Genomic DNA, 13,636 nt, shown 5'->3' with positions numbered 1-13,636 from the left:
GTCAGTCGGCTAAGAGTCAATGTCAGAGCGTGTTGGGTCAGTCAGCTAAGACTCAATGTCAGAGCGTTTTGGGGCAGCCAGCTAAGACTCAACATCAGAGGGTTTTGGGTCAGCCAGCTAAGACTCAACATCAGAGTGTGTTGGGTCAGCCAGCTAAGAGTCAATGTCAGAGCGTGTTGCGTCAGCCAGCTAAGAGTCAATGTCAGAGCGTGTTGGGTCAGCCAGCTAAGAGTCAATGTCAGAGTGTGTTGGGTCAGCCAGCAAAGAGTCAATGTCAGAGCGTGTTGGGTCAGCCAGCTAAGAGTCAATGTCAGAGCGTGTTGGGTCAGCCAGCTAAGAGTCAATGTCAGAGCGTGTTGGGTCAGTCAGCTAAGAGTCAATGTCAGAGCGTGTTGGGTCAGTCAGCTAAGACTCAACATCAGAGGGTGTTGGGTCAGTCGGCTAAGAGTCAATGTCAGAGCGTGTTGGGTCAGTCAGCTAAGACTCAATGTCAGAGCGTGTTGGGTCAGTCAGCTAAGAGTCAATGTCAGAGCGTGTTGGGTCAGTCAGCTAAGAGTCAATGTCAGAGCGTGTTGGGTCAGTCAGCTAAGAGTCAATGTCAGAGCGTGTTGGGTCAGTCAGCTAAGACTCAACATCAGAGGGTGTTGGGTCAGTCGGCTAAGAGTCAATGTCAGAGCTTGTTGGGTCAGTCAGCTAAGACTCAATGTCAGAGCGTTTTGGGGCAGCCAGCTAAGACTCAACATCAGAGGGTTTTGGGTCAGCCAGCTAAGACTCAACATCAGAGTGTGTTGGGTCAGCCAGCTAAGAGTCAATGTCAGAGCGTGTTGGGTCAGCCAGCTAAGAGTCAATGTCAGAGCGTGTTGGGTCAGCCAGCTAAGAGTCAATGTCAGTGTGTGTTGGGTCAGCCAGCTAAGAGTCAATGTCAGAGCGTGTTGGGTCAGCCAGCTAACAGTCAAAGTCAGAGTGTGATGGGTCAGCCAGCTAACAGTCAAAGTCAGAGCGTGTTGGGTCAGCCAGCTAAGAGTCAATGTCAGAGCGTGTTGGGTCAGCCAGCTAAGAGTCAATGTCAGAGTGTGTTGGGTCAGCCAGCTAAGAGTCAATGTCAGAGTGTGTTGGGTCAGCCAGATAAGAGTCAATGTTAGAGCGTGTTGGGTCAGTCAGTTAAGAGTCAATGTCAGTGCGTGTTGGGTCAGACAGCTAAGAGTCAATGTCAGAGCGTGTTGGGTCAGCCAGCTAAGAGTCAATGTCAGAGTGTGTTGGGTCAGCCAGCTAAGAGTCAATGTCAGAGTGTGTTGGGTCAGCCAGATAAGAGTCAATGTTAGAGTGTGTTGGGTCAGTCAGTTAAGAGTCAATGTCAGAGCGTGTTGGGTCAGCCAGCTAAGAGTCAATGTCAGAGCGTGTTGGGTCAGCCAGCTAAGAGTCAATGTCAGAGCGTGTTGGGTCAGTCAGATAAGACTCATTGTCAGAGCGTGTTGGGTCAGTCAGCTAAGAGTCAATGTCAGAGCGTGTTGGGTCAGTCAGCTGAGAGTCAATGTCAGAGTGTGTTGGGTCAGTCAGCTAAGAGTCAATGTCAGAGCGTGTTGGGTCAGTCAGCTAAGACTCAACATCAGAGGGTGTTGGGTCAGTCGGCTAAGAGTCAATGTCAGAGCGTGTTGGGTCAGTCAGCTAAGACTCAATGTCAGAGCGTTTTGGGGCAGCCAGCTAAGACTCAACATCAGAGGGTTTTGGGTCAGCCAGCTAAGACTCAACATCAGAGTGTGTTGGGTCAGCCAGCTAAGAGTCAATGTCAGAGCGTGTTGCGTCAGCCAGCTAAGAGTCAATGTCAGAGCGTGTTGGGTCAGCCAGCTAAGAGTCAATGTCAGAGTATGTTGGGTCAGCCAGCTAAGAGTCAATGTCAGAGCGTGTTGGGTCAGCCAGCTAAGAGTCAATGTCAGAGCGTGTTGGGTCAGTCAGCTAAGAGTCAATGTCAGAGCGTGTTGGGTCAGTCAGCTAAGAGTCAATGTCAGAGCGTGTTGGGTCAGTCAGCTAAGAGTCAATGTCAGAGCGTGTTGGGTCAGTCAGCTAAGACTCAACATCAGAGGGTGTTGGGTCAGTCGGCTAAGAGTCAATGTCAGAGCGTGTTGGGTCAGTCAGCTAAGACTCAATGTCAGAGCGTGTTGGGTCAGTCAGCTAAGAGTCAATGTCAGAGCGTGTTGGGTCATCCAGCTAAGAGTCAATGTCAGAGCGTGTTGGGTCAGTCAGCTAAGAGTCAATGTCAGAGCGTGTTGGGTCAGCCAGCTAAGAGTCAATGTCAGTGCGTGTTGGGTCAGCCAGCTAAGAGTCAATGTCAGAGCGTGTTGGGTCAGCCAGCTAAGAGTCAATGTCAGTGCGTGTTGGGTCAGCCAGTTAAGAGTCAATGTCAGAGCGTGTTGGGTCTGCCAGCAAAGAGTCAATGTCAGTGCGTGTTGGGTCAGCCAGCTAAGAGTCAATGTCAGAGCGTGTTGGGTCAGCCAGCTAAGAGTCAATGTCAGTGTGTGTTGGGTCAGCCAGCTAAGAGTCAATGTCAGAGCGTGTTGGGTCAGCCAGCTGACAGTCAAAGTCAGAGTGTGATGGGTCAGCCAGCGAACAGTCAATGTCAGAGCGTGTTGGGTCAGCCAGCTAAGAGTCAATGTCAGAGCGTGTTGGGTCAGCCAGCTAAGAGTCAATGTCAGAGTGTGTTCGGTCAGCCAGCTAGGAGTCAATGTCAGAGCGTGTTGGGTCAGCCAGCTAAGAGTCAATGTCAGAGCTTGTTGGATCAGCCAGCTAAGAGTCAATGTCAGAGCGTGTTGGGTCAGCCAGCTAAGAGTCAATGTCAGAGCGTGTTGGGTCAGCCAGCTAAGAGTCAATGTCAGAGCGTGTTGGGTCAGTCAGATAAGACTCATTGTCAGAGCGTGTTGGGTCAGTCAGCTAAGAGTCAATGTCAGAGCGTGTTGGGTCAGTCAGCTGAGAGTCAATGTCAGAGTGTGTTGGGTCAGTCAGCTAAGAGTCAATGTCAGAGCGTGTTGGGTCAGTCAGCTAAGACTCAACATCAGAGGGTGTTGGGTCAGTCGGCTAAGAGTCAATGTCAGAGCGTGTTGGGTCAGTCAGCTAAGACTCAATGTCAGAGCGTTTTGGGGCAGCCAGCTAAGACTCAACATCAGAGGGTTTTGGGTCAGCCAGCTAAGACTCAACATCAGAGTGTGTTGGGTCAGCCAGCTAAGAGTCAATGTCAGAGCGTGTTGCGTCAGCCAGCTAAGAGTCAATGTCAGAGCGTGTTGGGTCAGCCAGCTAAGAGTCAATGTCAGAGTGTGTTGGGTCAGCCAGCAAGAGTCAATGTCAGAGCGTGTTGGGTCAGCCAGCTAAGACTCAATGTCAGAGCGTGTTGGGTCAGCCAGCTAAGAGTCAATGTCAGAGCGTGTTGGGTCAGCCAGCTAAGAGTCAATGTCAGTGCGTGTTGGGTCAGCCAGCTAAGAGTCAATGTCAGAGCGTGTTGGGTCAGCCAGCTAAGAGTCAATGTCAGTGCGTGTTGGGTCAGCCAGTTAAGAGTCAATGTCAGAGCGTGTTGGGTCTGCCAGCAAAGAGTCAATGTCAGTGCGTGTTGGGTCAGCCAGCTAAGAGTCAATGTCAGAGCGTGTTGGGTCAGCCAGCTAAGAGTCAATGTCAGTGTGTGTTGGGTCAGCCAGCTAAGAGTCAATGTCAGAGCGTGTTGGGTCAGCCAGCTGACAGTCAAAGTCAGAGTGTGATGGGTCAGCCAGCGAACAGTCAATGTCAGAGCGTGTTGGGTCAGCCAGCTAAGAGTCAATGTCAGAGCGTGTTGGGTCAGCCAGCTAAGAGTCAATGTCAGAGTGTGTTCGGTCAGCCAGCTAGGAGTCAATGTCAGAGCGTGTTGGGTCAGCCAGCTAAGAGTCAATGTCAGAGCTTGTTGGATCAGCCAGCTAAGAGTCAATGTCAGAGCGTGTTGGGTCAGTCAGATAAGACTCATTGTCAGAGCGTGTTGGGTCAGTCAGCTAAGAATCAATGTCAGAGCGTGTTGGGTCAGTCAGCTGAGAGTCAATGTCAGAGTGTGTTGGGTCAGTCAGCTAAGAGTCAATGTCAGAGCGTGTTGGGTCAGTCAGCTAAGACTCAACATCAGAGGGTGTTGGGTCAGTCGGCTAAGAGTCAATGTCAGAGCGTGTTGGGTCAGTCAGCTAAGACTCAATGTCAGAGCGTTTTGGGGCAGCCAGCTAAGACTCAACATCAGAGGGTTTTGGGTCAGCCAGCTAAGACTCAACATCAGAGTGTGTTGGGTCAGCCAGCTAAGAGTCAATGTCAGAGCGTGTTGCGTCAGCCAGCTAAGAGTCAATGTCAGAGCGTGTTGGGTCAGCCAGCTAAGAGTCAATGTCAGAGTGTGTTGGGTCAGCCAGCAAAGAGTCAATGTCAGAGCGTGTTGGGTCAGCCAGCTAAGAGTCAATGTCAGAGCGTGTTGGGTCAGCCAGCTAAGAGTCAATGTCAGAGCGTGTTGGGTCAGTCAGCTAAGAGTCAATGTCAGAGCGTGTTGGGTCAGTCAGCTAAGACTCAACATCAGAGGGTGTTGGGTCAGTCGGCTAAGAGTCAATGTCAGAGCGTGTTGGGTCAGTCAGCTAAGACTCAATGTCAGAGCGTGTTGGGTCAGTCAGCTAAGAGTCAATGTCAGAGCGTGTTGGGTCAGTCAGCTAAGAGTCAATGTCAGAGCGTGTTGGGTCAGTCAGCTAAGAGTCAATGTCAGAGCGTGTTGGGTCAGTCAGCTAAGACTCAACATCAGAGGGTGTTGGGTCAGTCGGCTAAGAGTCAATGTCAGAGCTTGTTGGGTCAGTCAGCTAAGACTCAATGTCAGAGCGTTTTGGGGCAGCCAGCTAAGACTCAACATCAGAGGGTTTTGGGTCAGCCAGCTAAGACTCAACATCAGAGTGTGTTGGGTCAGCCAGCTAAGAGTCAATGTCAGAGCGTGTTGGGTCAGCCAGCTAAGAGTCAATGTCAGAGCGTGTTGGGTCAGCCAGCTAAGAGTCAATGTCAGTGTGTGTTGGGTCAGCCAGCTAAGAGTCAATGTCAGAGCGTGTTGGGTCAGCCAGCTAACAGTCAAAGTCAGAGTGTGATGGGTCAGCCAGCTAACAGTCAAAGTCAGAGCGTGTTGGGTCAGCCAGCTAAGAGTCAATGTCAGAGCGTGTTGGGTCAGCCAGCTAAGAGTCAATGTCAGAGTGTGTTGGGTCAGCCAGCTAAGAGTCAATGTCAGAGTGTGTTGGGTCAGCCAGATAAGAGTCAATGTTAGAGCGTGTTGGGTCAGTCAGTTAAGAGTCAATGTCAGTGCGTGTTGGGTCAGACAGCTAAGAGTCAATGTCAGAGCGTGTTGGGTCAGCCAGCTAAGAGTCAATGTCAGAGTGTGTTGGGTCAGCCAGCTAAGAGTCAATGTCAGAGTGTGTTGGGTCAGCCAGATAAGAGTCAATGTTAGAGTGTGTTGGGTCAGTCAGTTAAGAGTCAATGTCAGAGCGTGTTGGGTCAGCCAGCTAAGAGTCAATGTCAGAGCGTGTTGGAACAGCCAGCTAAGAGTCAATGTCAGAGCGTGTTGGAACAGCCAGCTAAGAGTCAATGTCAGAGCGTGTTGGGTCAGCCAGCTAAGAGTTAATGTCAGTGCGTGTTGGGTCAGCCAGCTAAGAGTCAATGTCAGAGTGTGTTGGGTCAGCCAGATAAGAGTCAATGTTAGAGTGTGTTGGGTCAGTCAGTTAAGAGTCAATGTCAGAGCGTGTTGGGTCAGCCAGCTAAGAGTCAATGTCAGAGCGTGTTGGGTCAGCCAGCTAAGAGTCAATGTCAGAGCGTGTTGGGTCAGTCAGATAAGACTCATTGTCAGAGCGTGTTGGGTCAGTCAGCTAAGAGTCAATGTCAGAGCGTGTTGGGTCAGTCAGCTGAGAGTCAATGTCAGAGTGTGTTGGGTCAGTCAGCTAAGAGTCAATGTCAGAGCGTGTTGGGTCAGTCAGCTAAGACTCAACATCAGAGGGTGTTGGGTCAGTCGGCTAAGAGTCAATGTCAGAGCGTGTTGGGTCAGTCAGCTAAGACTCAATGTCAGAGCGTTTTGGGGCAGCCAGCTAAGACTCAACATCAGAGGGTTTTGGGTCAGCCAGCTAAGACTCAACATCAGAGTGTGTTGGGTCAGCCAGCTAAGAGTCAATGTCAGAGCGTGTTGCGTCAGCCAGCTAAGAGTCAATGTCAGAGCGTGTTGGGTCAGCCAGCTAAGAGTCAATGTCAGAGTATGTTGGGTCAGCCAGCTAAGAGTCAATGTCAGAGCGTGTTGGGTCAGCCAGCTAAGAGTCAATGTCAGAGCGTGTTGGGTCAGTCAGCTAAGAGTCAATGTCAGAGCGTGTTGGGTCAGTCAGCTAAGAGTCAATGTCAGAGCGTGTTGGGTCAGTCAGCTAAGAGTCAATGTCAGAGCGTGTTGGGTCAGTCAGCTAAGACTCAACATCAGAGGGTGTTGGGTCAGTCGGCTAAGAGTCAATGTCAGAGCGTGTTGGGTCAGTCAGCTAAGACTCAATGTCAGAGCGTGTTGGGTCAGTCAGCTAAGAGTCAATGTCAGAGCGTGTTGGGTCAGTCAGCTAAGAGTCAATGTCAGAGCGTGTTGGGTCAGTCAGCTAAGAGTCAATGTCAGAGCGTGTTGGGTCAGTCAGCTAAGACTCAACATCAGAGGGTGTTGGGTCAGTCGGCTAAGAGTCAATGTCAGAGCGTGTTGGGTCAGTCGGCTAAGACTCAATGTCAGAGCGTTTTGGGGCAGCCAGCTAAGACTCAACATCAGAGGGTTTTGGGTCAGCCAGCTAAGACTCAACATCAGAGTGTGTTGGGTCAGCCAGCTAAGAGTCAATGTCAGAGCGTGTTGGGTCAGCCAGCTAAGAGTCAATGTCAGAGCGTGTTGGGTCAGCCAGCTAAGAGTCAATGTCAGTGTGTGTTGTGTCCGCCAGCTAAGAGTCAATGTCAGAGCGTGTTGGGTCAGCCAGCTAACAGTCAATGTCAGAGTGTGTTGGGTCAGCCAGCTAACAGTCAAAGTCAGAGTGTGATGGGTCAGCCAGCTAATAGTCAATGTCAGAGCGTGTTGGGTCAGCCAGCTAAGAGTCAATGTCAGAGCGTGTTGGGTCAGCCAGCAAAGAGTCATGTCAGAGTGTGTTGGGTCAGCCAGCTAAGAGTCAATGTCAGAGTGTGTTGGGTCAGCCAGATAAGAGTCAATGTCAGTGCGTGTTGGGTCAGCCAGCTAAGAGTCAATGTCAGAGCGTGTTGGATCAGCCAGCGAAGAGTCAATGTCAGAGCGTGTTGGGTCAGTCAGCTAAGAGTCAATGTCAGTGCATGTTGGGTCAGCCAGCTAAGAGTCAATGTCAGAGCGTGTTGGATCAGCCAGCGAAGAGTCAATGTCAGAGCGTGTTGGGTCAGCCACCTAAGAGTCAATGTCAGTGCGTGTTGGGTCAGCCAGCTAAGAGTCAATGTCAGAGCGTGTTGGGTCAGTCAGCTAAGAGTCAATGTCAGAGCGTGTTGGGTCAGCCAGCTAAGAGTCAATGTCAGTGCGTGTTGGGTCAGCCAGCTAAGAGTCAATGTCAGAGCGTGTTGGGTCAGCCAGCTAAGAGTCAATGTCAGTGCGTGTTGGGTCAGCCAGCTAAGAGTCAATGTCAGAGCGTGTTGGGTCAGCCAGCTAAGAGTCAATGTCAGTGCGTGTTGGGTCAGCCAGCTAAGAGTCAATGTCAGAGCGTGTTGGGTCAGCCAGCTAAGAGTCAATGACAGTGCGTGTTGGGTCAGCCAGCTAAGAGTCAATGTCAGAGCGTGTTGGGTCAGCCAGCTAAGAGTCAATGTCAGTGTGTGTTGGGTCAGCCAGCTAACAGTCAAAGTCAGAGTGTGTTGGGTCAGCCAGCTAACAGTCAATGTCAGAGCGTGTTGGGTCAGTCAGCTAAGAGTCAATGTCAGAGTGTGTTGGGTCTGTCAGCTAAGAGTCAATGTCAGAGCGTGTTGGGTCAGTCAGCTAAGACTCAACATCAGAGGGTGTTGGGTCAGTCAGCTAAGAGTCAATGTCAGAGTGTGTTGGGTCAGCCAGCTACGAGTCAATGTCAGAGCGAGTTGGATCTGCCAGCTAAGAGTCAATGTCAGTGCGTGTTGGATCAGCCAGATAAGAGTCAATGTTAGAGTGTGTTGGGTCAGTCAGCTAAGAGTCAATGTCAGTGCGTGTTGGGTCAGCCAGCTAAGAGTCAATGTCAGAGTGTGTTGGATCAGCCAGCGAAGAGTCAATGTCAGAGCGTGTTGGGTCAGCCACCTAAGAGTCAATGTCAGTGCGTGTTGGGTCAGCCAGCTAAGAGTCAATGTCAGAGCGTGTTGGGTCAGTCAGCTAAGAGTCAATGTCAGAGCGTGTTGGGTCAGCCACCTAAGAGTCAATGTCAGAGCGTGTTGGGTCAGCCACCTAAGAGTCAATGTCAGAGCGTGTTGGGTCAGCCAGCTAAGAGTCAATGTCAGAGCGTGTTGGGTCAGCCAGCTAAGAGTCAATGTCAGTGCGTGTTGGGTCAGCCAGTTAAGAGTCAATGTCAGAGCGTGTTGGGTCAGCCGCTAAGAGTCAATGTCAGTGCGTGTTGGGTCAGCCAGTTAAGAGTCAATGTCAGAGCGTGTTGGGTCAGCCAGCTAAGAGTCAATGTCAGTGCGTGTTGGGTCAGCCAGCTAAGAGTCAATGTCAGAGCGTGTTGGGTCAGCCAGCTAGGAGTCAATGTCAGTGTGTGTTGGGTCAGCCAGCTAAGAGTCAATGTCAGAGCGTGTTGGGTCAGCCAGCTAACATTCAAAGTCAGAGTGTGATGGGTCAGCCAGCTAAGAGTCAATGTCAGAGCGTGTTGGGTCAGCCAGCTAAGAGTCAATGTCAGAGCGTGTTGGGTCAGCCAGCTAAGAGTCAATGTCAGAGTGTGTTGGTTCAGCCAGCTAAGAGTCAATGTCAGAGCGTTGTGGGTCAGCCAGCTAAGAGTCAATGTCAGAGCGTGTTGGATCAGCCAGCTAAGAGTCAATGTCAGAGCGTGTTGGGTCAGCCAGCTAAGAGTCAATGTCAGAGCGTGTTGGGTCAGCCAGCTAAGAGTCAATGTCAGAGCGTGTTGGGTCAGTCAGATAAGACTCATTGTCAGAGCGTGTTGGATCAGTCAGCTAAGAGTCAATGTCAGAGCGTGTTGGGTCAGTCAGCTAAGAGTCAATGTCAGAGTGTGTTGGGTCAGTCAGCTAAGAGTCAATGTCAGAGCGTGTTGGGTCAGTCAGCTAAGACTCAACATCAGAGGGTGTTGGGTCAGTCGGCTAAGAGTCAATGTCAGAGCGTGTTGGGTCAGTCAGCTAAGACTCAATGTCAGAGCGTTTTGGGGCAGCCAGCTTAGACTCAACATCAGAGGGTTTTGGGTCAGCCAGCTAAGACTCAACATCAGAGTGCGTTGGGTCAGCCAGCTAAGAGTCAATGTCAGAGCGTGTTGGGTCAGCCAGCTAAGAATCAATGTCAGAGCGTGTTGGGTCAGCCAGCTAAGAGTCAATGTCAGAGTGTGTTGGGTCAGCCAGCTAAGAGTCAATGTCAGAGCGTGTTGGGTCTGCCAGCTAAGAGTCAATGTCAGAGCGTGTTGGGTCTGTCAGCTAAGAGTCAATGTCAGAGCGTGTTGGGTCAGTCAGCTAAGAGTCAATGTCAGAGCGTGTTGGGTCAGTCAGCTAAGAGTCAATGTCAGAGCGTTTTGGGTCAGTCAGCTAAGACTCAACATCAGATGGTGTTGGGTCAGTCGGCTAAGAGTCAATGTCGGAGCGTTTTGGGTCAGTCAGCTAAGACTCAATGTCAGAGCGTGTTGGGTCAGTCAGCTAAGAGTCAATGTCAGAGCGTGTTGGGTCAGCCAGCTAAGAGTCAATGTCAGAGCGTGTTGGGTCAGCCAGCTAAGAGTCAATGTCAGAGCGTGTTGGGTCAGTCAGCTAAGAGTCAATGTCAGAGCGTGTTGGGTCAGTCAGCTAAGAGTCAATGTCAGAGCGTGTTGGGTCAGTCAGCTAAGAGTCAATGTCAGAGCGTGTTGGGTCAGTCAGCTAAGACTCAACATCAGAGGGTGTTGGGTCAGTCGGCTAAGAGTCAATGTCAGAGCGTGTTGGGTCAGTCAGCTAAGACTCAATGTCAGAGCGTGTTGGGTCAGTCAGCTAAGAGTCAATGTCAGAGCGTGTTGGGTCAGTCAGCTAAGAGTCAATGTCAGAGCGTGTTGGGTCAGTCAGCTAAGAGTCAATGTCAGAGCGTGTTGGGTCAGCCAGCTAAGACTCAACATCAGAGGGTTTTGGGTCAGCCAGCTAAGACTCAACATCAGAGTGTGTTGGGTCAGCCAGCTAAGAGTCAATGTCAGAGCGTGTTGGGTCAGCCAGCTAAGAGTCAATGTCAGTGTGTGTTGGGTCAGCCAGCTAAGAGTCAATGTCAGAGCGTGTTGGGTCAGCCAGCTAACAGTCAAAGTCAGAGTGTGATGGGTCAGCCAGCTAACAGTCAATGTCAGAGCGTGTTGGGTCAGCCAGCTAAGAGTCAATGTCAGAGCGTGTTGGGTCAGCCAGCTAAGAGTCAATGTCAGAGTGTGTTGGGTCAGCCAGCTAAGAGTCAATGTCAGAGCGTGTTGGGTCAGCCAGCTAAGAGTCAATGTCAGAGTGTGTTGGGTCAGCCAGCCAAGAGTCAATGTCAGAGTGTGTTGGGTCAGCCAGAAAAGAGTCAATGTTAGAGTGTGTTGGGTCAGTCAGTTAAGAGTCAATGTCAGTGCGTGTTGGGTCAGCCAGCTAAGAGTCAATGTCAGAGCGTGTTGGATCAGCCAGCGAAGAGTCAATGTCAGAGCGTGTTGGGTCAGTCAGCTAAGAGTCAATGTCAGTGCGTGTTGGGTCAGCCAGCTAAGAGTCAATGTCAGAGCGTGTTGGATCAGCCAGCGAAGAGTCAATGTCAGAGCGTGTTGGGTCAGCCACCTAAGAGTCAATGTCAGTGCGTGTTGGGTCAGCCAGCTAAGAGTCAATGTCAGAGCGTGTTGGGTCAGTCAGCTAAGAGTCAATGTCAGAGCGTGTTGGGTCAGCCAGCTAAGAGTCAATGTCAGTGCGTGTTGGGTCAGCCAGCTAAGAGTCAATGTCAGAGCGTGTTGGGTCAGCCAGCTAAGAGTCAATGTCAGAGTGTGTTGGGTCAGCCAGCTAAGAGTCAATGTCAGAGCGTTGTGGGTCAGCCAGCTAAGAGTCAATGTCAGAGTGTGTTGGATCAGCCAGCTAAGAGTCAATGTCAGAGCGTGTTGGGTCAGCCAGCTAAGAGTCAATGTCAGAGCGTGTTGGGTCAGCCAGCTAAGAGTCAATGTCAGAGCGTGTTGGGTCAGTCAGCTAAGAGTCAATGTCAGAGCGTGTTGGGTCAGTCAGCTAAGAGTCAATGTCAGAGCGTGTTGGGTCAGTCAGCTAAGAGTCAATGTCAGAGCGTGTTGGGTCAGCCAGCTAAGAGTCAACATCAGAGGGTTTTGGGTCAGCCAGCTAAGACTCAACATCAGAGTGTGTTGGTTCAGCCAGCTAAGAGTCAATGTCAGAGCGTGTTGGGTCAGCCAGCTAAGAGTCAATGTCAGTGTGTGTTGGGTCAGCCAGCTAAGAGTCAATGTCAGAGCGTGTTGGGTCAGCCAGCTAACAGTCAAAGTCAGAGTGTGATGGGTCAGCCAGCTAACAGTCAATGTCAGAGCGTGTTGGGTCAGCCAGCTAAGAGTCAATGTCAGAGCGTGTTGGGTCAGCCAGCTAAGAGTCAATGTCAGAGTGTGTTGGGTCAGCCAGCTAAGAGTCAATGTCAGAGTGTGTTGGGTCAGCCAGAAATGGGTCAATGTTAGAGTGTGTTGGGTCAGTCAGTTAAGAGTCAATGTCAGTGCGTGTTGGGTCAGCCAGCTAAGAGTCAATGTCAGAGCGTGTTGGATCAGCCAGCGAAGAGTCAATGTCAGAGCGTGTTGGGTCAGTCAGCTAAGAGTCAATGTCAGTGCGTGTTGGGTCAGCCAGCTAAGAGTCAATGTCAGAGCGTGTTGGATCAGCCAGCGAAGAGTCAATGTCAGAGCGTGTTGGGTCAGCCACCTAAGAGTCAATGTCAGTGCGTGTTGGGTCAGCCAGCTAAGAGTCAATGTCAGAGCGTGTTGGGTCAGTCAGCTAAGAGTCAATGTCAGAGCGTGTTGGGTCAGCCAGCTAAGAGTCAATGTCAGTGCGTGTTGGGTCAGTCAGCTAAGAGTCAATGTCAGAGCGTGTTGGGTCAGCCAGCTAAGAGTCAATGTCAGAGTGTGTTGGGTCAGCCAGCTAAGAGTCAATGTCAGAGCGTTGTGGGTCAGCCAGCTAAGAGTCAATGTCAGAGTGTGTTGGATCAGCCAGCTAAGAGTCAATGTCAGAGCGTGTTGGGTCAGCCAGCTAAGAGTCAATGTCAGAGCGTGTTGGGTCAGCCAGCTAAGAGTCAATGTCAGAGCGTGTTGGGTCAGTCAGATAAGACTCATTGTCAGAGCGTATTGGATCAGTCAGCTAAGAGTCAATGTCAGAGCGTGTTGGGTCAGTCAGCTAAGAGTCAATGTCAGAGCGTGTTGGGTCAGTCAGCTAAGACTCAATGTCAGAGCGTTTTGGGGCAGCCAGCTAAGACTCAACATCAGAGGGTTTTGGGTCAGCCAGCTAAGACTCAACATCAGAGTGCGTTGGGTCAGCCAGCTAAGAGTCAATGTCAGAGCGTGTTGGGTCAGCCAGCTAAGAATCAATGTCAGAGCGTGTTGGGTCAGCCAGCTAAGAGTCAATGTCAGAGTGTGTTGGGTCAGCCAGCAAAGAGTCAATGTCAGAGCGTGTTGGGTCTGCCAGCTAAGAGTCAATGTCAGAGCGTGTTGGGTCTGTCAGCTAAGAGTCAATGTCAGAGCGTGTTGGGTCAGTCAGCTAAGAGTCAATGTCAGAGCGTGTTGGGTCAGTCAGCTAAGAGTCAATGTCAGAGCGTGTTGGGTCAGTCAGCTAAGACTCAACATCAGATGGTGTTGGGTCAGTCGGCTAAGAGTCAATGTCGGAGCGTGTTGGGTCAGTCAGCTAAGACTCAATGTCAGAGCGTGTTGGGTCAGTCAGCTAAGAGTCAATGTCAGAGCGTGTTGGGTCAGCCAGCTAAGAGTCAATGTCAGAGTGTGTTGGGTCAGCCAGCTAAGAGTCAATGTCAGAGCGTGTTGGGTCAGCCAGCTAAGAGTCAATGTCAGAGCGTGTTGGGTCAGTCAGCTAAGAGTCAATGTCAGAGCGTGTTGGGTCAGTCAGCTAAGAGTCAATGTCAGAGCGTGTTGGGTCAGTCAGCTAAGAGTCAATGTCAGAGCGTGTTGGGTCAGTCAGCTAAGACTCAACATCAGAGGGTGTTGGGTCAGTCGGCTAAGAGTCAATGTCAGAGCGTGTTGGGTCAGTCAGCTAAGACTCAATGTCAGAGCGTGTTGGGTCAGTCAGCTAAGAGTCAATGTCAGAGCGTGTTGGGTCAGTCAGCTAAGAGTCAATGTCAGAGCGTGTTGGGTCAGTCAGCTAAGAGTCAATGTCAGAGCGTGTTGGGTCAGCCAGCTAAGTCTCAACATCAGAGGGTTTTGGGTCAGCCAGCTAAGACTCAACATCAGAGTGTGTTGGGTCAGCCAGCTAAGAGTCAATGTCAGAGCGT

At 50.9% G+C, this 13,636-nt stretch overlaps 1 protein-coding gene across 2 annotated transcripts in view; it reads left to right on the top strand.

Annotated features, from left to right (window-relative positions):
- The window catches only part of LOC148148477 (cytochrome P450 2J1-like), a 392,174-nt gene that overhangs the window by 150,232 nt on the left and 228,306 nt on the right, over window positions 1-13,636 (top strand). The gene's annotated exons all lie outside the window — the stretch shown is intronic.

The sequence above is a fragment of the Chiloscyllium plagiosum genome, unplaced genomic scaffold (assembly GCF_037043375.1).
Source record: "Chiloscyllium plagiosum isolate Xiang-an unplaced genomic scaffold, Cpla_swu_hap1 HiC_scaffold_12, whole genome shotgun sequence".
NCBI lineage: Eukaryota > Metazoa > Chordata > Chondrichthyes > Orectolobiformes > Hemiscylliidae > Chiloscyllium > Chiloscyllium plagiosum.
The sequence above is the reverse complement of the archived record's forward strand: the minus strand, read 5'-3'. Positions and strand labels throughout refer to the sequence as shown.